Source organism: Pelecanus crispus, chromosome 3, assembly GCF_030463565.1.
Source record: "Pelecanus crispus isolate bPelCri1 chromosome 3, bPelCri1.pri, whole genome shotgun sequence".
Taxonomy (NCBI): Eukaryota; Metazoa; Chordata; class Aves; order Pelecaniformes; family Pelecanidae; genus Pelecanus; species Pelecanus crispus.
In genome coordinates, this window is record NC_134645.1 from 60,611,455 (window position 1) to 60,633,112 (window position 21,658).

Genomic DNA, 21,658 nt, shown 5'->3' on the forward strand with positions numbered 1-21,658 from the left:
AGTTTAACTCATGAGAAGTCTGTGAGTCCATATGCTGTAAATCCTTTACTTCAATAAATTCATTTGAAAATGAGTGTGCCTCTGAAAAGACCCCATCATTACTAATTAATTGGCTTATTTTAGGTGTGGTACAACTTCAGATAAGCCTGTATGATAATAGGGATACATTTTCAGATAGCTTCGTAAACAAGAGTAAAAACATGAGGAAAAGAATGTGCAAGGTGTGTAAAACTGCATTACAAAGATCTCTGAAAGTTACTGCCAAGCAAAAAGGAATGCTTTTCTAGCATCTTACCGAGCAACTAGAGAAAATGAAAAAGCATTAAAAATTATTTGACCTCTGACAGCATCTTTCCTTCCTGTTCACATTTTTAATACTTCACAGTATGCAAAGTATATTAAGACTAGAAGTGTATCCTTTATTTTCTGTTGTGTTTTAGATGCTCTGGAGCTGACAAAGCACGCAAAGAATGGTATCCCTTGATTCATTTCATGCCTAAGGTCACCAGTTATTCCACATTTAGTTGCCTGTAGCTTTGATGATGAAACTATTCTGTATACATAAAATAGATCTGAAGACACTTTACTATTTTTTCAGAATGAATGTAATTTAGAAAATACGCAGATAATAAATCATTTTATTATCATGGCAAGCTATTACTGGTTTGAATCAGTGTACCTGGAATGGTAGAGGTTCCAATAAGTGCTGTCTCTACTATAGGAATAAGGGAAGATAATATTTTTCAACTGAGGTATACTATGTTATCTTAGAAAGACAAGCAAGTAAGGCTCCAGTCCCCATTTCTTCAGCTTTATATCATTGTAGCTTAGTATGGAACTGCCAGTTTGCAACTGATTCACTGCTGCTGTGAATCAGAATCTGGTTGTATCTTATTAAAATTGTAGATTTAACCAATTGGATCATTCTCTAAAGGATTATTTAGTGTTGTAAGGACCGATAGTTCCTGCACTAAGGAAACTCTGTGGTACTGCGTGCACAACATGTGAAATGTATATTCATGCATGATACCAGCCATAACACTCCCATGACTCCCCTCCCACCTCCTAGAAAGAGATTAAATTTGAAGTAGAAAAACTTATCAGACCTACTTACGAGTTCAATTTGGAATTTCAAGTATATTTATACATTGTATATATGCACACATAGACAGGGATAAAGCTGATTTACAAGTTTCACTTACAAGTTTACTGTTCTCATTTAGAAGGAAGCTTCAAACATGATAAAATTTGAGATTTATGGAGACTAGTTCTCATAAATATGTAGCCTTCTGATTTGCAATTTTTTTGAATATTGGCAACTGCATGTCAAAAAAAACCCCAGCTTGCACAGATCAGATGCTATTATTGCTATTTCTATCTAGCTTTGACAGAATTTATTTTAGCTTAAGGAAATGAATGGTTCACAAAAGTTAGACATAATTTTGAAGTCTTCTCTTTGAAAGTGGTCTTCTAATGGTGGTCTACTCTCAATTCCTATCTTATTATGAAAATTGGAGTGCAAAAGTGACTTTGGAAATAGTTGAAGGACACTAACAGACTGATGCTATAGTACTTAATTGGAAGTTTTCTTCAGTGTAGTTTGAACTTTGTTAGGATTTCTGTGATAAGTAATCTTTAAAAAAAAGTGAAAAAAATTAACCAGAAGCAAAGCTGTGTATGGTCTTCATACACAGAACTTTTTGTTTAAATATGTCATGTTCATTCACTCAATTTAAAGTAACAAAAATTGGAGTGATCAAACTTTTGACCCCACAATTCCAGAAATCTTTTTTTTTTCCTAAATTTGACATTTTTATTTATTTCCAATTTACCAATAAGGCATCTGATGGAAGAGCTTGTCTTCCATGTCTAATGTTTAATCTCCCCAATATTTTGTTCTCTGTAGAAAACTGCAGAACCTTAGAACATGTATTTTCTCTGTTACAATCAAGATGGAGTGGGTTACAGAAAAAAGGGACGCTTATTAGGAAATCATATATATAATATGTATTATAAAATATTGTATATGTATATATACTTACGTGTATATATATGTGTGTTATAAAATACAAAATTAATACCCTCATTGTAATAACTAAAATAATACTGTGATAGCTTCCTCAGAGGGTTAGCAAATAGAGACAGTCTAAAAGGCAGGCTAAATTTGATTCTTTAGCAAAGCCTAGCACTGAAAGGATACTGACCTCCAGAATAATATACCTGACCTGATATTTGTGTTAAAGGATGGCTTTTAACTTGTCACAGCAACTTTTGACATTGTATAGGAGATATGATGCTCAATTAATACATTGAGACTGGTTAATTGTGGAAGATGTAACATTGTTCACCTCAGCTCCACGGGAAAGTGGTTATGGTAAGGTTAAATTATAAAATTGAAGAGAAAATGTCAACATTTCACTGAATGAGACAAATTTTCAGTCAGTCAATGAGTCTTGACACATGTCACCAATCTTACAACCCATCCGCAAAATGTCATAAGAGTGGAATCAAAGTGTTGCATTAATTAGGAGACTGAAAGGGGCAGCTCCAAAGACAGTGTCAAGGGGGCTGCTAGGAGGAAAACACATACCAGGGAGATTTAGAAGAGCATCACTGGCAGAGAGAATGTAACCACTCGGGAGGAAGGAATAAAACTGAAGGGTTATTGGGGTATATGCTAAAGAAACATCTCACCATGTTTCTCCAGAATTTCACTTCTAACACAGGGTAGGAATATCTGTGATCGTAGAGGATAGAACTCATTATATTTTGTTTTATTGAAAGGGGTTTGTTTTTCAGACCTACCCCGTGGGGATCTTAAAGGGCCAGAATCACCTTTACGTGCATCTTTACCAGCACTGCAAGGGGATATTTTCTGGTCCTGAATCCACAGGAAGGATTTACATGCTTGTGTGCATCCGTACAATCATCACCCACTCAAGAGGAACTCTCAGGATTGTGTATAAAACCATGAGAATTACAGAAGTTGATAAAACATTTTAAAATTACAGCCAGTAAAAACACATTAAGAATTAATAAAACCCTAGCAGTTCCTCTGTTATTTTAAATGGGTTTGAGGGGCTATGAGTATTTGTTCCACCTGAAAGTCTGAGACAAAATTTGTGTTTAAAAATACAAAAATCGGTAACTTGGATCCAAAGCATAGGTATAACTTCATGTATAGGAATATTGAATTCTCCCCAATGACAGACCTTTTGGGAAGACATGTATGTATACAGGAACTATTTATTTGCTTGCAAGGCATTAGGCAAAGGTAGATGGAAAAGGCTGCCCATTGCCTCTTGTGATACTACTTGTGCTTTCCACTACCTCTTTTATTTTTCCTTATTTTCTCTCTCCCTCCTCCACTTACCACAAGCTTCCCCTCTCTTTGTAATACTCTCACCTTTGGCTTGCAAAGCTAGTGTATGAACGTATGCCTGTGTTTTTGAGAGGAACAATTACAACAGACCTTAAATTTATGGTGCAGCAATCTAATAACTGCCAGCCTTGGTTATGGAGATGAGTATTGCGGAGAACCTGGCACAACCAGATTTGCAGGAGCAAACTGTCCTGCTCGCAAACAGCCCTTGACTTCCCACTGGAGATTTCCCATTTGGTTTGTGACTGGTGCAGAAGGCTGACCTTTCCTTGGATACATCAAACAGAACGTATGGCCTCCTGAGGCATGTGCTGGCTCAGGCAACTACAATATTTTCAGCTTTTCTCCTTTCTGCTTTGGAAAAGTCACAGACAAATCACTTGCCAGGTTGACAGGCTGGTTTAGGATTGGAAGTAGGAAGCTAGACACCGTTTTTTTACATCAGTCTTGAAAAGAGTCTGAAGAATAATTTGATGCATCTTCTGCTTCTGAAGTAGACAAACAAGAAAAGTTTTACTTTGGTTTTATACACAGATACACGCAGGCCACTTAGTAGGGAGGTGAAAAAACAGCTTTCCCTTGTGAGGGTAAGTATTTTCAGTAACTTAATTGATCAACATTTGTAAATAAAAATACGACTGATTATTCAAAGATTAAGCTGAAAGTGACATAAATCATAACGTTATAGTGAAAAAGATAATTCTCTTATTTAAATATCAACATAGTCAAGTGAGAACAATATTTTCAATAGAGGGAAAGAATGGGGGTTGTTTCAATAACGAGGAGAAAAAAGATCTTGTCCTTCCTCACTGAGTGAATTATTTAATACTAGAGTTTTGCATAGGATAATATATTTAAAGGAGTGTACATGAGGTTGGTGCATAAGGTCCTTTTTCTGGATCTTTTCTGGAACTGTCCTGGACATTTAGAAACCCTATCTCAATGAGACCACACCATCTAAGAGCCTAAGTTATTTCCAAACATGGGATATAAATGCTTTTAATATGTTGATCCTATTACTTAATAGTTGTCAAGTCAGAATTTGTTTTTATCCAACACATATCCTCTTTTTGGGATGGGGGGGGAAGCAGAAGAGAAGCCAAAACCACTCCCTGTCTCCTATTAGATGAGATGGATCAGTGAAGACCTTTCTACTTAGGAAATGTGCACAGAGCAGCAATTTTTGCCAGTAGCATGTGAAATAGCTGGGCTATTGACTGGGTAGGACAAAGAGAGAACGATCTCTAGTTTTGCTTGTAAGATTACCTGATAGTGTTTCCACTTGGCCAAATGGTAGGAGGTGTCAAGTTATTGCATATCAGCCTTTTGATAGAGAAGAAATCATTTATATGGAGCCTGGTCGCTCCAAGTTGTTTGCTTATTTTATATACTATTGAACTGCTTTTTACTGGAAGTGGTCACAAGTATGTTTGACAGATGCCTTATCATCATTTGTTGCTATTCTAACACAGCTCTTCATCTTTGTCTTTCAGCCAATCCCTCTTCCCATAATCACAGCCAGAACATCTGCACACTGTTTTAAGCAAGCGATTTTGCCTCTTATTAGGGAGTACAGAAATCAGACTGCTGTATTCTAGGAAGACTCTTCACAACAAAGCTATGGGTGTATAATTTATGCAGAAAGACTGAATTTTGGTTAAAAAGTAAGAAGAGTTTGAAAAATTCTAGATTTGCTGCTGATGGTTTTGGTCCCATCTGGGGATTCCTTCCAGTGCAGTGCATTGCACTCGGCGTTACAACGCTGGTGCCAGAGTTCTGGTCTTGAGAAGTGAAGCGTGTAGTAAGAAAGAAGAAACTGGTAAATGTTGAGATAGAGTAGGTGAAGACTGTGTCTTCAAAAAAGTACCTGGTGTTAAACCTAGTTTATATATGGCTTTTCGTTCCCTGTAGATTTGAGATTCTTGCTTTGAGAAGAAAGAAGGAATCATCTCTTGCTGTCAGAGGACCCCACATCATGCAAGTCCATTCATTAACTTAACAAATTCCATCAGGAGCACAGCTGGGTTGTTTGTCCCCTAATTCTGCTGCTGCATGGCAGCTTCTGGATCCGGTGGCTGTACTCGTTGGGAACCTTCTTTTAATGGGCAGCCTAAATGTTTGACGGACACCTTACCAAACATTTGTTACCATCCTAATGTCCTCATTGTAACAGTACCATTACTCTTCCCAGGGAGTTGTATTCCTAGGTGTATTTATAGACTGCATTTCACTCCCAGCCTTTGCTTTGTTAGGCTAAATAAACAAAGTCTGTCTTGTCTCATCTTGTAAATTATTCTCCATTTCTGAGACTGTGCTGGAGCCCCATGCCTGGTAGGGTCATGTTCCAGAGTGAGTTTAACACTTAGAGTATACCAGATAGAGTTTACCAGATGCAGCTTCACCTTTGAAATTACTAAATTACTCTGAATGACTCTTCTTTATTGCAGTCATATTGGAGAAGTGACCAGTGATTTTGAGGGCCTCTGTTTTGAAGGCCTTAGAAGAGCTGATTTTTCAGTCTGGATAATTTTTTTGTTGCTTCTCAAACGTTTCCGAGTTTCCAGAAGTTGAGGAAACAATCACCAAGCGCTTGAAATACAATACCTTTTTTTGAGGGGGTGGGTGTGTGTGTGGAGGGAGCAACTCAATACAGTCTAAAATGCTTCTAAAGGAAAACTGGATTCTTAAACAGGCAGATGCCCAGATTATTAGGTAGTTTCACCGAGATCTCTGAATACAACCATTTACATGGCTATAGCCTTTATTTTTTACTTCAGCTTCCTTAATCCTGTAGCGGTGGGAGATCACAAATGCACCCCTCATGCTGCCCTTCTGTCATCTGTGATACTGGGCAGCTGGGTGATGGCAGCAGCACCCCTGGCCCTTTGCTGGCTTTTGCCAGCCTAAGGAAGGGGAAATGGAGGTCAGTACACAGCAAAACCCTAGCAGGTTTTTGAGGAGATTAGGGTAAAGAGAGCTATATGTCCTTTGACCTGCTCTGTCAGTAATGAGCAGTACAGGTTACACACCAGCCTGTCACCAGCATTAATTCTTCAAAAGGAAGAAGGAAGAGAGCCATGCGAGCACTCATTTGTGTATTTGTGTCATGTATATTAAAATATTATGCTAAAGTGTAGTGCCAGTGACGATGAGGGGCTGAGGGTCTCCTTTCATCCATAGCTAAAGGATTACAACAGGGATTACCTTCTGGATCATTAGTCTACTGCTGTGCAGGAATAAAGAAATCCAGCTGAGTGGACTACTTGGGTCATCGCTCTTTGATTTATGATTCATTCTCTGTTCAGTACAGGTGAGAATACAAGTGCTTAATGTACCCTGCTTTCATAGAGAAGGGGCTTGATTCTGTAAAGATCAAATTTAATTGGGCATTGCACGTTCTGCAACTTTCAGGCTCCATTTAAATGTATTTTCCCAAAGAATGGCTAATTCAAAATTTCATTTCCCTGGCCTTAGCCCAGTTGAATAGCTTTTGCACACTTACAATATTCTGAAGGGTTCTGGAATCATATATGAGATAATTAGGTTGCTTTTTGGCAATGGAACAAACAGAACTTCACCTGGTAAAGTCAGAATGACATTTCAATGGGACTTTTTCTTGGCTATTCTTTACAAATATGTTTGCAGGATCTGATTAATAAATAAGTGCGTGGCCAATAGACAGTTTATCTCTGTAATAAGGACTAATCCATATAAATGTTCTATTTTATATTCCTAATAACATTACCACTTAACAGTTCCCTGAGAGAAATCTATCAGAAATTCTGATTCAAAGACGTACTGTGTTTTATACTAATTTGATATTTGCTGAATGATAAACTTCAGTGTAAAAGCAGCATGCTACATAATTACCATGCATACAGATTATTAAATTATTTTCTATTAAAAAGTGAAGAAATCAGTGAAGGAGAACCTCTCCTGCCCCAGCTTTACTCTGTAGCTGCAACAGTAGACCACAGTGGAAGAGACTGTGGTTTCAAGGACTTCTACACTGGCTCTGGTAAAATTTAAAGCAGATTTTAGGCTGCTGTAATCTAGGGTGTTTGATTACACTTCGTAAGAGCTGTGCATCGATAGAGGAGCTCTGACAGGCTCAGGAACTACAGTCTTCCAAATTCAGCCCACGACATACATACAGCTTAAAGAAGTTTCTTTTTAGCTAGCTCTGCACCGGTTGAGGACTTCTTTATACTGAGGTTTTCCCTGAGTACCCACTATTATTTTAGGCTTCTTTGTAAACAAAGGAATTTGAAAGAGCATCTCATTGTAACTTATCTGCATAAAATCACAATGTAAGTGTGACACCACAAGAAAGAGACAACTTTGTGAGTATTATTCAATTTGGGAGAATCTGCTGCTGAAAAAACAAAAGCAATCCAAGTCCTTAGTCATTTTTACATCAAATTTGATACTTAATTTAAGAATTGTTAAACATTCGGATATTTCTTCCAGTTTCTACATTATCATCTTCAGAAACAGAGGCTTGGCCAGGTCTAATTTCCTGAGATTTTCAGCTCAAATGTTGTAAAAAACTTCAGGTTTTTAATGCTTAGATGCACTAGATACACACTGCAGACCTCTTGGAGTAATTACCCAGATATGGCATAACTAATAAGAAAAATTAATTCATAATTTAATTTTTGCTTTTTGATCTGTTTCTTCTATTACAGATTTTCAGAAATGTATTGATTAAAAAATTTCATTCAGACAATAATTTTAAGTAAATTATACAAATATTAAATTACCAAGGACAGATTGTCTAGCTGTCATTATTCTTTTGCGGTCTGCAGCTTAGGTACAAGCTTAAACTGGAACATATTGTTAATGTTTTGCACAAGGAAACGAAATAAAACCAAATAAAAGTAAATGGAAAAAGAGCTTATGCTCTATCTGTACTTGATAGTGGTAGAAATTTTTAAGCTGAACCGTTCAAACACACGTACAAAAAATTATTTAGACTTCTTAAAGCTGGTTGCACTGTAACCCAGGCAAATGAATGTTTTCAATCTTGTTTTCCTTTTGCTAGTATTGACTGCCAGCAAACAAGAACTCCAAGAGACTGGATTTGGAAGAGTGTCTCAAATAACTTGATTTGCTTAGGAGGCAATTTGTTTAATTAATGAATCACTCATCTCCAGTCTAGAAAATATTTGGAGAATGTGTTGCAAGCAAAGTATTTTCCAGATACACCATTATCTTTCTACTTTGATGAAGGACCCAGAATGTCTGTGACTTCTCTGATTGATTGTGGTTTACAGGAGTAAACACTACATTCACAGCCTGTCAAAGGCATGTGGTACTTCTCTGATGCTGAACAAATGTGACCCCTTCTCTAGTCACACAATCGATGTACCCACATCTTGGATGGAGGACACTGTTATTACTTATGTCAAAAATAATTGTGTGGAGGTATATATAATTATTATGAAGATTATGATTTCATGTGTTTCCTGACACTTCATATTCCTGGTTAAATTTCTTCTAGTTATGGACATATTCAAAAGATTTCCTTAATGCCACAGACACAAGTAGCTGTGCTTATAACAGTACAATGTAATCAAAGCCACTACTTTTTTTATTTTTTCAGAGTCTTATATTAAGTACACAATATGTATATATTAAAAAAGAGTAGCTTGGTGAATCGTATTTTTCTTTTTATTTATTTTTCTTTTCAGTAACAACTTCAAAATAAAAGGACAGCTTAAAGTTCATATAATTTCCTTCCATAATTTCCATAATTTTACTCCATAATTTCCTTTCTTTCCTTTTTATTCTGTCAGGGATAAACACATAGGAAAAAGAAAGCTATTTAAACAAAAAGGATAACACTTGTGGGAGACAAGTTTGTGTAAATCAGCAAAGAATAAATTTAGGTGAGAAATGAGATGAAGTTTCTAGCTACCATAGAGCTGAAATCCTGGAATTATGTTCCAAAATGAATTTTAAACCAGTACTTCATAAATTTAGTGCATTTATGAATTTGGTAATTTGATATGGTTTTCCCGTGATAGCAAGGACTAGGTCTTGGACATCCAAGGGATCTGAGTGCTAAATTCCAATTCAACGTGTAAAAGAGTCACTTATTGTTATTTGGCAATCTCTAACTGAGTTTCGTTTTGGCTGTTTTGTTGTGTAGATTTAAACATACAGAGAAACTTAGATGGTTGACAATATTGCAGCTGCATTGATTTTACTTTTCTAAAACTATCAGTAAATACAGAGATGTAGAGAATAATCAAGGTTTTGGGTCACAAAATACTTCCAGAGAAAGTGAAATCTCATACATATAAAAATATCACTCAAAACTAAGGAAGTCTACATTTTTAGGCAGAAAAATGGAACACACATTACCATTTTCAGTGTTGCATGATAAATCAAATACCGTTAGGAAAATGTGCTTTGCTGCATGTTTATTAACTCACTCAATGTACGTAACAATACAAACATGTATATTCCCACACACACTTGCATACATAGCTGTTTTTCTAATTCTTGGCAAGTCTTGGACTTTCTAGTGGAAATGACAATCAGATGAAAACCCTGCAGCACAAAACATAAACATGGTTAATACAAACTTTGTTTCCTGCTACCTTCAGGTTCACTATAACATTGAAGTGGGTCATTATATTAATGGAGTTTACCTTAAAAAAACTCCTTATAAAGAAATGTGCATTTTTTTCTGATTTTTTGCCTTTGGGTTCCACAGGGAGGAATGCAACAATCGAGGACTGGATTCTCTGTAGACTTCATAAGTCCTTGCAAGGTCACAGTCTGTTGATAAAGAATATATGACTGGATCTATAGATCTGCAAAAACCGAAGATATATCCTGATCACATATGATATTGTTCTTGTGAACCCAAAACCACTCTAAACTTAGGAAATGGGGATAGATACAAAGATGGACTAGACCACTGATTTTATGCGTAAACCAAAGGCAGGCCCATATATGGAGAAAAACTGAACTGAATCCCATTCAAGACAACAAAAAATACTGTGTATCAGGATCCAAATGTGCCATTTTGATATGCTGAGAGTCTTTTGTAGAGTGCTATTCATGAACCATTTGCTAAGCAATTGTCTTGAATTAGTAAATTAAAGAAAATAGATACAAGTTTCAGCCACACATTCTGCTTCTAATTGTATTTGCATTTGCATATCACAACTCCATTGCAATCACACCACATATAAATAATACATTGCGCCAAGTAACACCTTTAAACTTGAAACTTATGTCATAATATGACATGGTACAGGAAAAATAATATCAAAATACTATTTAATGACAGGAGTCAGGGTGTTAGGTTAATTGAAGTCCATTTGATAGAGCTCTCAGAGAGTTTCAATACATTTAATAGGAAAGAAAAGAATTATCAGGTGAGTCAGTCATCTCAAATTATTTCTCATTTACAGTAGTTTAGGATTTAGGACATGTTAATTAGTTTAGAATGAAAATTTCTGCCTAAGAGCTAGTTGTTACACACAGCCTCTGGCTGAACTGAAGTTCACAATAAGTTCTTACCACAAGATGAGAAATCATTCTGTATCTGAAATGGCCTCTTGACCTAGAGAAAGATCCCAACCACGTGTTTATGTGATGATTCACATGCATAATTCAGAGGTGATTAGCTGTACTGGTTTCCATACTCCTGAAGGAATAGGAAAGAAACAGAGAAATTAAGAGAGGAAATTTAATTAATGAGCAATGAGGACTGTTAAAAAGGTAGGTCTGATTGCAGCAAGCACCTGGGAAATCTATTAAGATCACAATTAACTTGTTATTTCATCTGATCTGAAAGAGTTCAACCTGTTTTAATGGCACTCCTGGACAAGGCATGATTTTACAGATGGTTTTATTACTTTAAATGTCAAGTTAAGCCCCCAAACTAAAGAAAAAAAAATCCAAATGCCCTTTCCTCAGGTGTTTTTCTCAAATTCAATTCCTACTGAATCTGAATCTTTTCAGAGCCCTCCAATATCTGCTAGCATAAAAATGCCACTCAACCACGCATACAGATGCCTCCTCTCCTGCTTGGCAGGGATTTTCTTAGCAGGCGGGCTGAGGATAAATATCACCATGGCATTCCCTTCGGAGCATTGCATTAGCGTGCATTACAAGAGTTTAATGGAGACTGGCTAGGACCACAAGGGCTGTTTACCTCCTTTGAGATCATAAAGTGCAAGAGTTGTACTCTTTCAAGGTACAGAAGAAATTACTACAACTCAGTTTGCACATATGAGATTATCTACTCCATGATAATTCTTTGCAGAAACAGCTTTTATTGGATAAATGCATCTACTAAAGTTCCAGTGCAAGAAGGTTTTTGTTAAAGTTTATCTGGAATGTGGAACATAAAAAAAATAAAAAAAAAAATATGGGGCAACCTGTGGTACATTCAGCTTTTGCATTTGACAACCTGCTCTATATTTCTTACATTTAAGATTGTGTTCAGAGAAAAGTGGAAGGTTGACTTTCATTTTCTGAAGCCTCTGTTTAAGTCTTTAGCTCCACCTGAGACCTTCCCCTTAGTCCCAAAGTGCGGGTCAATGATTTTTACGTAGTGCAAAGACAGATTAAGGAACGCATTTCAGTTCTGTAGAGTATATCTACTTTTGCTTCAGTCAGCCTAGAAAGAAGGGGAATTAACAAAGCAAAGAAGATACATTCATTTTCCCTTATAACATAAAGCATATCATTTGAAGGAACTTTATAATATTCTCTGTGGAAATATTTGTTTAAAAGGTTAAAATCATAGAATCATAGAATCGTAGAATGCTTTGGGTTGGAGGGGACCTTTAGAGGTCACCTAGCCCAACCCCCCTGCAGTGAGCAGGGACAGCTTTAACCAGATCAGGTTGCTCAGAGCCCTGTCCAACCTGACCTTGAATGTTGCCAGGGATGGGGCTTCTACCACCTCTCTGGGCAACCTGTTCCAGTGCTTGACCACCCTCATTGTAAAGAACTTCTTTCTAATGTCTAGTCTAAATATAACATATAAAATAAATATAAAATAATATAATGTAAAATATAAAATAAAATAATATAATATATAATATAAAATATATAATGATACTAAGATGCACTGATGGTATTTTCCTCTGATAATCAAATGCATCAACCATTCTTGCTAACTATAGTCTTTTATTCAGATTTCACTGGTATTTTGTATGTGATACGAATGTGTTCTTAACCTGCACCAGCCTACTGGAAGAGGAAAGACAGAAAAAGTTTCAAGCAAGCAAGCAACAGAAAAAAGCCCCTCCAAGCCTTCCACTTGACATCTGGCTCAGTGTTGGAAAGGAAATGAACATGTATTATAGATGTTTGGCTAAATAAAGCCACAACTACAGATGTTGCAAAAACTCTGTGGAAACGATGTCTTTGAAAATTGTTAAATTTCTGTGGCCAGAATCCAGGAATTTTGTATTCTCAGAAAAAGTGTTTGCATGATCCCAAACGTTTCTTAGCTATTTCTGGTTCATGCTTTAAGAAAAACTTGAGTCTGAATGCTTTTCCATGTAAAGTGTAACAGTTGATCTATTAAAAGGTATTGTTTCTCCTTACAAACCTGGCTTCTCTTACTTCCTCAGCCTGTTTTGGCTGCAACAGCTCTGCTACCAAGATTCTGCAGATGTGTTAACTAATGTGGCAGAAGAAGTCAAGAATTAAATATTTTGTAAGATGCCTGTAGGCCAAATCTGAGATATTTACTTAGTTGAACTTCTGTAAAGTAGGACCAGGAACTTACAGAATGAAATACAGAGTTTATTGATTATTAAGCTGGACAGCTATGGAAAGTCTATAGATAAACAATTCCCTTTCAGGTATCATGGCTGTAGTTCAAAATGTATTTTATAATTGTAACTTCACTTGGTCATGTTCCTAGAAGGAGTATGATGGTTCTGAATACTGTTCTACTATCTGAATACATTTTTAGCTCAGCAGCTGCTACAAATGCAGGTTGTTGATGCACAGTGTTAATCGGTAAGTACTGGTGAAGAATACAGAGAAAAACTAAGCTTGCATGAGCTGCCTAATAAAGCTGCATTTGCTTCTTGACGTGAGAGGGATAAAATAAGCAATTGCAGTAATGAAGGTGTCAGATGACTTAGAGAGAAATCATTACTTTTACTGTTTACAGTCTATCAAAACCAACTGTTTCTGACTGTGTCTGATTAGTTTTCTTTCCAACGGTTACCTTGCCACAGGAGGCTTCCTAGCACTCATTCTACCTTTTTTTTCCCCCCTTGTCTCAACACATTATTGCAATTAAATCTTTGGCACTCCAGTTTTATGCTAGTGAAACCAATGGTTTCACAGGAATTATACCTGTGTGAAACTGCAGTCGTGCACCGGTGAGCTAAGCATACCATAGGCAAATTTTGAATTTATACTTTATGCACTTCATGACCAGGAATAATGGGCATGGGACCAGGAATAATGGCATAGGTTCCACAGCTTCAGGATTTTTGATCTAATCGATCTCTTATAAAGCTTGAAATAAGTTTTTGCTAGTCTTACTTTAAAAATTACAGGTATCAAGGGGCTGATGGAAAATTTCAGTTCCTTTTCCTAGCAGTCTTACACAGTATTTTTTTTTTTCCCAGGACAAGGCAACAAATTACAGTGAAAAGAGTCCAATTTTAAAGACCACAACACTAATATATATACTTGAAATAATGATCATGATGAATGTCTTTCTGGTATCACAAATATAAAATGGAGTTGTAGACATATAATGGGATTCAGCATAGTCAGCTAGGGAAGGAACCATGACACTTTCTACCTCTCCAATGTCTGTCCCATGGTTTGGAATAAGTAAACTTAAAATGTTGTAAAAACCATGATTACATTATTCATAACTAATTGCTTTTATACATTCAGCATGCTGCTGGTGTTTACACTGTAAGTGGAAGGTATATTAAAAAGTCAAAGAACAAATAGGAGCAGCACTATTGATAGCTGAACTCTGATATTTTATTTGATATGGGAAATCTGTGTCAGTTTCAATTGGGAAAAAGGAATATATTTTAATACATTGAAATATATTTCTCTTCTCTCGGTTTCTGTCGTGGTTTAGCCCCTGTCAGCAACCAAGCACCGCACAGCCGCTCGCTTACCCTCCCCCCTCGGTGGGATGGGGGAGAGAATCAGAAGGGCAAAAGTAAGAAAACTCGTGGGTTGAGATGAGAACAGTTTAATAATTGAAATAAAGTAATAATAATAATAATAGTACTAAAAATTGTACTGAAGAGGAGAACAACGAGAGAGAGAGAGAAACAAAACCCAGGGGAAAAAAAAAAACCCAAGTGATGCAACTGCTCACCACCCCCAACCGATGCCCAGCCAGTCCCCGAGCAGCAATCGTTGCCCCCTGGCCACCCCCCCACCCCCCCCAGTTTATATACCAAGCATGACGTCATATGGTATGGAATAGCCCTTTGGGCAGTTTGGATCAGCTGTCTTGGCTGTGCCCCCTCCCAGTTTCTTGTGCACCTGGCAGAGCATGGGAAGCTGAAAAGTCCTTGACTAGCATAAGCAGTACTTAGCAACTACTAAGCAACATCAGTGTGTTATCAACATTATTTTCATCCTAAATCCAAAACACAGCACTATGCCAGCTACTAGGAAGAAAATTATCTCTATCCCAGCCAAAACCAGGACAGTTTCATAAGAACTGAGATAAAGTTAGGTGTAGAAATCCCTCCTGGAATTTATATTTGATATAGGGTTTTTGTGTACATGCATAGGGTGGGTGGAGCTTTTGTGTTTTAATATAAAAAAGTTTGTTACCTTAGTATAAAAATAGCTTTCCATTCATAGAATCATAGAATCATAGAATCATGGAATTATAGAATGTTTTGGGTTGGAAGGGACCTTTAAAGATCATGTAGTTCAACAACCCTGCCCATTTATTCCTAGAATAAAAGGTTTCATAATGTCAGTTTTTTGCTTATTTATAAAATGAAGAATTGTTTGAATATGGTTGGTGTCTGTACTACAATGGAACCCTGAAGAGGTGGTATTGTACCATCTTACATAAATTGTAAGATATGCAAAAATATTTTGCTCTGAGTCGTGGTCAGTTGTAACAACAACAACAAAAAAAAGCCTGTTGTAATCCTATTTCACATCATTAGACCTCCATTTTGTAACTGTACATCCTCTAGTATCTTCTCTGTCATGAACTGTGCTTGCCCAGAAAAGCTAGAAGCACTATTTGCATGGAAATAAGATTTTCCTCTAAGCCAGTGTTACCTGCTAGTCATTAACAGTATGGAAGTGAATCTTATTAAACTTTATGCAAGAGGTATTGTTAATTCCAGTTGCCAGAAAACGATGTAAGAAGCTATCACCTCAAAGCATGAGACATATTTCTTGAAAGAAATCTGTTTATCAGAATGTTGGCTGAGCACATCATATATATAGGCATATAAACAAGGAAACGAATTATGATGTATAATGTATCTTAATCACAAACCAGTGAGCCTTATTTCATGGAAGACAAAACTGCAATTTGATTCCTTCAAAAGAGAAGAAATCTCAATCAAACACTATTGTTTGTGGTGACTGGTGACACTTACTACAAAAGATTAGTGAGCTTGATATAAACTGGTTCAGAGACCCATCACACGATGCAAGGAGATATGCTTGTTGCCAAGGCAGGGGCAGTGGTGGGGATAAGGCATCTTTTATGGACCCTGCCAGGGCTGTGTCTATAGCATTACTAACATCCTATCCTCAGCTGTACAGGATCTCAACAACCTGTAATCCTGGTGAGTGTGTTTGGCAGGGTGTGCTTTTATTATTTTCTACAGATACTTACGTACTGTTTTTGAAAACAGAGAAGGGTGGTAGAGTGACAAAATCAAGACAGAAGGGCAGTCTGGGTTAGCCATACAATAAATCCATGTTTCCTAGGTCCTTCTCTTACACCTTCATAATAGATACTCTGCACCATTAACTGTATAGTTAGCTGTGGATGATGCTGCTGTCCCCACAAGAGTGTTGGAGGCACTTTCTTTTCAGCCCGGTGACTCTCAAGTGGCTTGCAATGTCAGGATAGTTGATCATTATGCTCCATTTTCCCAGCAAAGCACTCCTTTTCCTGAACAACACCAACCATTGCGTGCCATTTTATTGTAGCACATAAAGTACCAACTGGATTTTTTTCTGCCAGAGATTTAGCATTTACTTTGAGTGTCATATGCTGAATGACTGATAATATTAATTAAAAACAAACAAGGAAATTATCAATAGACACTGAAAGTCTGATGCAAGATGATGCTCTTGCTGAAAATAAGCTAAAATAAACGGCGTCTTACGTTTTCTGTCTTAAGAGGGAAAAACAAATAAGGGACTAGATATAGTGAGAGTAAATTAAGTTTAAAATGGTCAACAGTGAGAATAATTATATACATATATAATGTATAATAATTATGTACTACATATAATTATATATTCATACAATATAGGAATTAAAAGTAAAATTAATAAATATCACATAAAATCTTACATAAGTATTCAAAGATTAATCATAAGGCAGTTAACACTGGATGAAACTGAAATAATGCTGGCAAATACTGAGCTCACTGTATTAGTTCATTAGGTTTTAAATTTAGGCCTAAGTCCCAAAAGCTCATTGATATCTGGACCAGAAAGTATGCATAAGATGGTAGTCATTGAAAAAAGAAAAATAAAAAAGAGGAAAAAAACCATTCCCACTCTTGCCTGACCCTGAAAAAACCCAGAGACATCTAAAGCAATTACAATTTTTATGTTTCCTCACATGTCTTAGGTTCTGCTGCTGGAAGAGTCCAGAAGCTCCTCAAGTCACAACACATTTGATGCTTACGTCTCATCAATATCCACAGAGTGTATGTGCTGCTGCCTATTGTATCTGGGTGTGTTGAGCTGGGGCTGTTCTCTGAACTCACCTACACATCAGCATCCCAGTTTTCTTCCTACATCCCCAAGAAGTGGTGAATGCCCCCTTTGCCAACAACCTAGGGGTGTGAGTACTTAGGTTTCCTCAGCTACTGCAAGATTAGATTCAAGCTCAGCTTTCTCGTAAATTGTGCTAATCAGAGGGATGTACATGTTCAGGCAATGGCCAGGGGAAAGGAACCATCTTGAGCCCTCCTGTTGAAAATGCTTTGTTATAAATGGGTTAATAAAAACTTCATGATGCCAGAGAAACAACAAAAATGAATGAGGATGAGTGGAACATGGATTCTGGGTACCGTTACAAAGACTTTATATTTATTTCATGTGTTTTGAATTAAAATACAGGCTCATTCAGTTTTGTAAGAAAATGAATTGTACAGGCATCTATATTCTGGAATATAAGGAAAACAAAGAAAATAAATCCTGACAGTGTTCAGACAAGTGTTCTAGCCCTTGAGATAGCCCCCTGAATCGGGATGGCCTAGATTAGGAAATGCCTTGGTTGGCACATGCAGGTTTTGCAGATGCTCTGTTGAGTCCTGCTGTGTACGGGGAGCACAGGCACTGACTGCTGGCAATTTTTTGGATGGCCCTTTCCATGTGAAGGTGATGGAAGCCTTGCTTTTTCAACCAAAGAGCAACAGTGGAGGCAAAGTCTTTCAGTACTCATCCAGCAGCATGCCTCCCACAGGAAGGCTTTATTTAAAGCATGACAACATTAGTTTTCTTTCCGTGACCGCCCATAACTATAGCACTTCTGCTGAAAGACTGTTATGAGTTGAGGACTTAGCAGAAGTGTGACAGGTACTTCTCTGAAGTCTGAAGGCCAAGACCATGACAATCAAAACATCTTCAGCACTCATTGGGTGGCCATTAGATGACAATGATTTTTGGCCAATCTGGGTGTGAGTCAGTCTCAAACTGCGAATCCGAGGGAACTGCAAAATTAGTTACATTTTAAATCTGGAAGCAGTGAAAACTATACTGAACAGCCTTGCCTGAGAAAGTAGTAAGAAGGCCTTAATTGACATGAGGTTTTGTGAGAAGTATGAAATTCACTTTTCATAAAATTTACCTGTGTGGGAGTTGGACTTTTTTTTGGTCACCGCGTCAGTGATGAATAATATGTTACTTATTAAAAAGAAAATCTCTGACGACTATTGAGATCTCTGAAAGGAACAGATGCTTTTTATCAGAACTGGTTTAGACATGATACATAAAAATAGAGGGGGAAAAAAATCTTCAGTCAAAAACTCTCTTCCTCTAGGCAGGTACGGGTATAAAACCATATTATCTGACATGGAAGCCACTAACAGAAGACATAAAATTCTATATACTAGTAATCTTGTTATTATTAACCTTTTGGATAGTCATTGTTTCTCAAATTTAATCATATTTCATATTGATATTACAGTGCATCGGTAAGGAGCTCAGAACACTTTAAGGATATTAATTAAAGCTCATCCACCACACTCCTGGGAAGCAGAGCTAGAATCATTAAAATCACCTGACAGAGGAGGAAGAACTAAGGAGTAGAGAATATAAGTGACATATCTAACATCCCACAAAGCCAAAAATTAAATCCGATATCCTCAGCTGTCAATTCATTGTTGTAGTTGTTGAGAACCAGCCTTTTACATTTAAAACATGTGAAGAGATCAAAAATGTCCACTGAAAAATCCAGCCCCCTTACAGCTTAAACTAGAGTTAGAAGTGGACAGCTCTGCAGAGCAGTACGTGGCATCAACACACCAGAGAGACATCCGTGATCCAACTCCACTCCTCTAGCTGGAACAAGATAAAAATAAGCTGCAAAATGCTGATTCCTGAGAGTCGATGGCTGCAGCATGACTTGAAATGCAAGGCACCATCCACTTATTAAAGTACTGAATTTAGCAGCTAATCCATAAGGATAGTTCACTTAGTGCTGATATACTCAGTGTATGTTAAGGGAACATGGGCTGCTTTCCATGTTTAAAGATGACTTGCAACTGTTATAGAAAACCCCTGACATCATTGATAAACTCTGAGCTGAAAGGATTGTACAGTCATCTGTTCAAAGCTCAATGGATTAAAATATGAAGGGTACATGATATTCACAATGAAAAATGAAATTCCTCAACCCAAAGTTTTGGATATTTCAATTTCCTTGAAAAACCTACACATTCTTGTTTATGTTTTCTGTTCAAAACTGCACTTTGAATAAACTAGGTTCAAATGCCTTCAAAAGAACTAATTAAAAGTCTACCAGAAATGTCTTTTGAAAACTAAAACCAGATTTACACCATTTTAGAATGGTATTCTGAATAAAATCTTTATTTTGGTTTGTTTAATTGTTGCATTTTAAATGAGAATGTTTTTCCAGTAAACCACACACGAAGAGCTACACAATATTTCCTTCCTTTAAAACTCATTTTTAACACACATTTTCATAATCACATAGATCATATTTTTAAAGAAACCTCATTTTTTCAATTTTAAATTTTTTTTATATTTTTTTGCAAAAAAAGACAATGTTTCAAAAGTATTTTTTTTCTCAATTAGGAATTTTTACTAGCAATTCTGAAGACACAAGAGCAGACTGAATTCAATCAGTTCTAACTGGAACTATCCTTACAAGCGTAAGAAAGTCTGAAGTTATTTGTAACAGAGATATTCAACTTTTCCTTGGCTTTTATCTTTTCCTTTTCCATTTTCACTTGAAACTGCTTTTTGCTGTAACAGTTTTATGGAAGAGAGGCCTCCTGTGCAGACTTTTTCACCTTGTTGTCTGTTATTGAATATAAATGGAGCTAAGTGGTTATGCATTACAGGCCAGATTTAACAGTCATTTTCCTTATTTTTATTTCTGTTGATTGAAATGCCAATGTATCTTTTTTTACATATTCAGAAGATCAGTTAGTAATATAAATCTTTTAATGATTATTTCTGTGCTAATATTTTGTGGTCAAACATATAACTGGTTTCTAAACATCTGATGAACCTTGACTTTTTACTAAGCAAAGAAAACCTCTTTACAGCTTTCTTCAGCAAAGTTGTCTCCAGCAAACTATAGGGTGCCATAGATGAGGGAGTGGAAACACTAAAAGATTATGAATAATACTGAATATAGAATACACGTTTGTAAGCTATACAGAAAGCACACCTGCATCACTAAAGGAGTAGGGCATAACACAGTATCTACACATGCTAACATAAAGACATCAGTAGATGCTAGGTTTCCCACAGTTTCTTTCTGTAATTCAGTGTAGTCCTCCCTACTGAATGCATTGGGTAGTATACAAACTCATGTTATTGGGGAAATCACACACTTCTTTTAAATCTCTCCCCTTAGCTGTTCTCCCTGGTTTTGGTTTATTTAAAAAAAAAAAAAAGTAATATTCTCCATAGGATGGGCCAACTGAGCAAAGCTAGGATAGGCTGAAGACGACAGCAAATGTTATTTAACTCATTCACTCAAGAGAACTAAAAAGATATAAACAAATTACATTTGAAATCATAATAGAATATCAGTGAATTATCTTTTGTCATAATTCTACAGCAAATAACTCAGATACCTTTCATAGAAGTATAAGATACTAGCAAACCAACTTTAACAGTAACAAACACCTGAGATTGTGCAAAGTGCAAATTACTTTGGAAAATAGCACAGTGATGATTTCAGATCAATGCTTACTGTTATATCATTACTTCATCAATGCATAACTCACCTCACTGAGCCTCATAACAGGCTTTCCATTATGTCCCGCTGAGACAATAAACAAACAAACAAACAAATAAATCATCCAACAAATAAACCTCAATATCATGTCTGACCTGATTTGGTTCTTGAATCTTTGTGCTCTTGAATCCTAAATATATTATGCTTTCTTAGTTCTTAGGAGGTGGAAATCTCTGCATCTTTCTACATTTTGCTAGGTTAAAAAAAAAAAAAAATCTGGGATGCAATTTATCTGCATCTGGTTCTATGTGAACTTTTATCAGCTCTAATTGCCTTTCTGCTTTGATGTACTCATAAAGTCTTTCAACGCTTCCATTCCCTTCCCTCCCACTTGGGAAAATATCCCAATCCTCAGAATCTGACCTTTGGCTTATTTCATGAAGACGAAAGCAGAGAATTTATTCAGGCTCAGAGCAATATTAACGTCATTAACTAACTTCCCACTTTCTGTATATCCCTCAGTGGCTTCACAGAATACTTGATTGGCTTTTTGCTTGTGTATTTAAATGACATAAGACCAGATTTTTGCTACTGAACTATCCTTTTATATATATATATACACACCTTTGATTATTTTATTGCATTTGTAG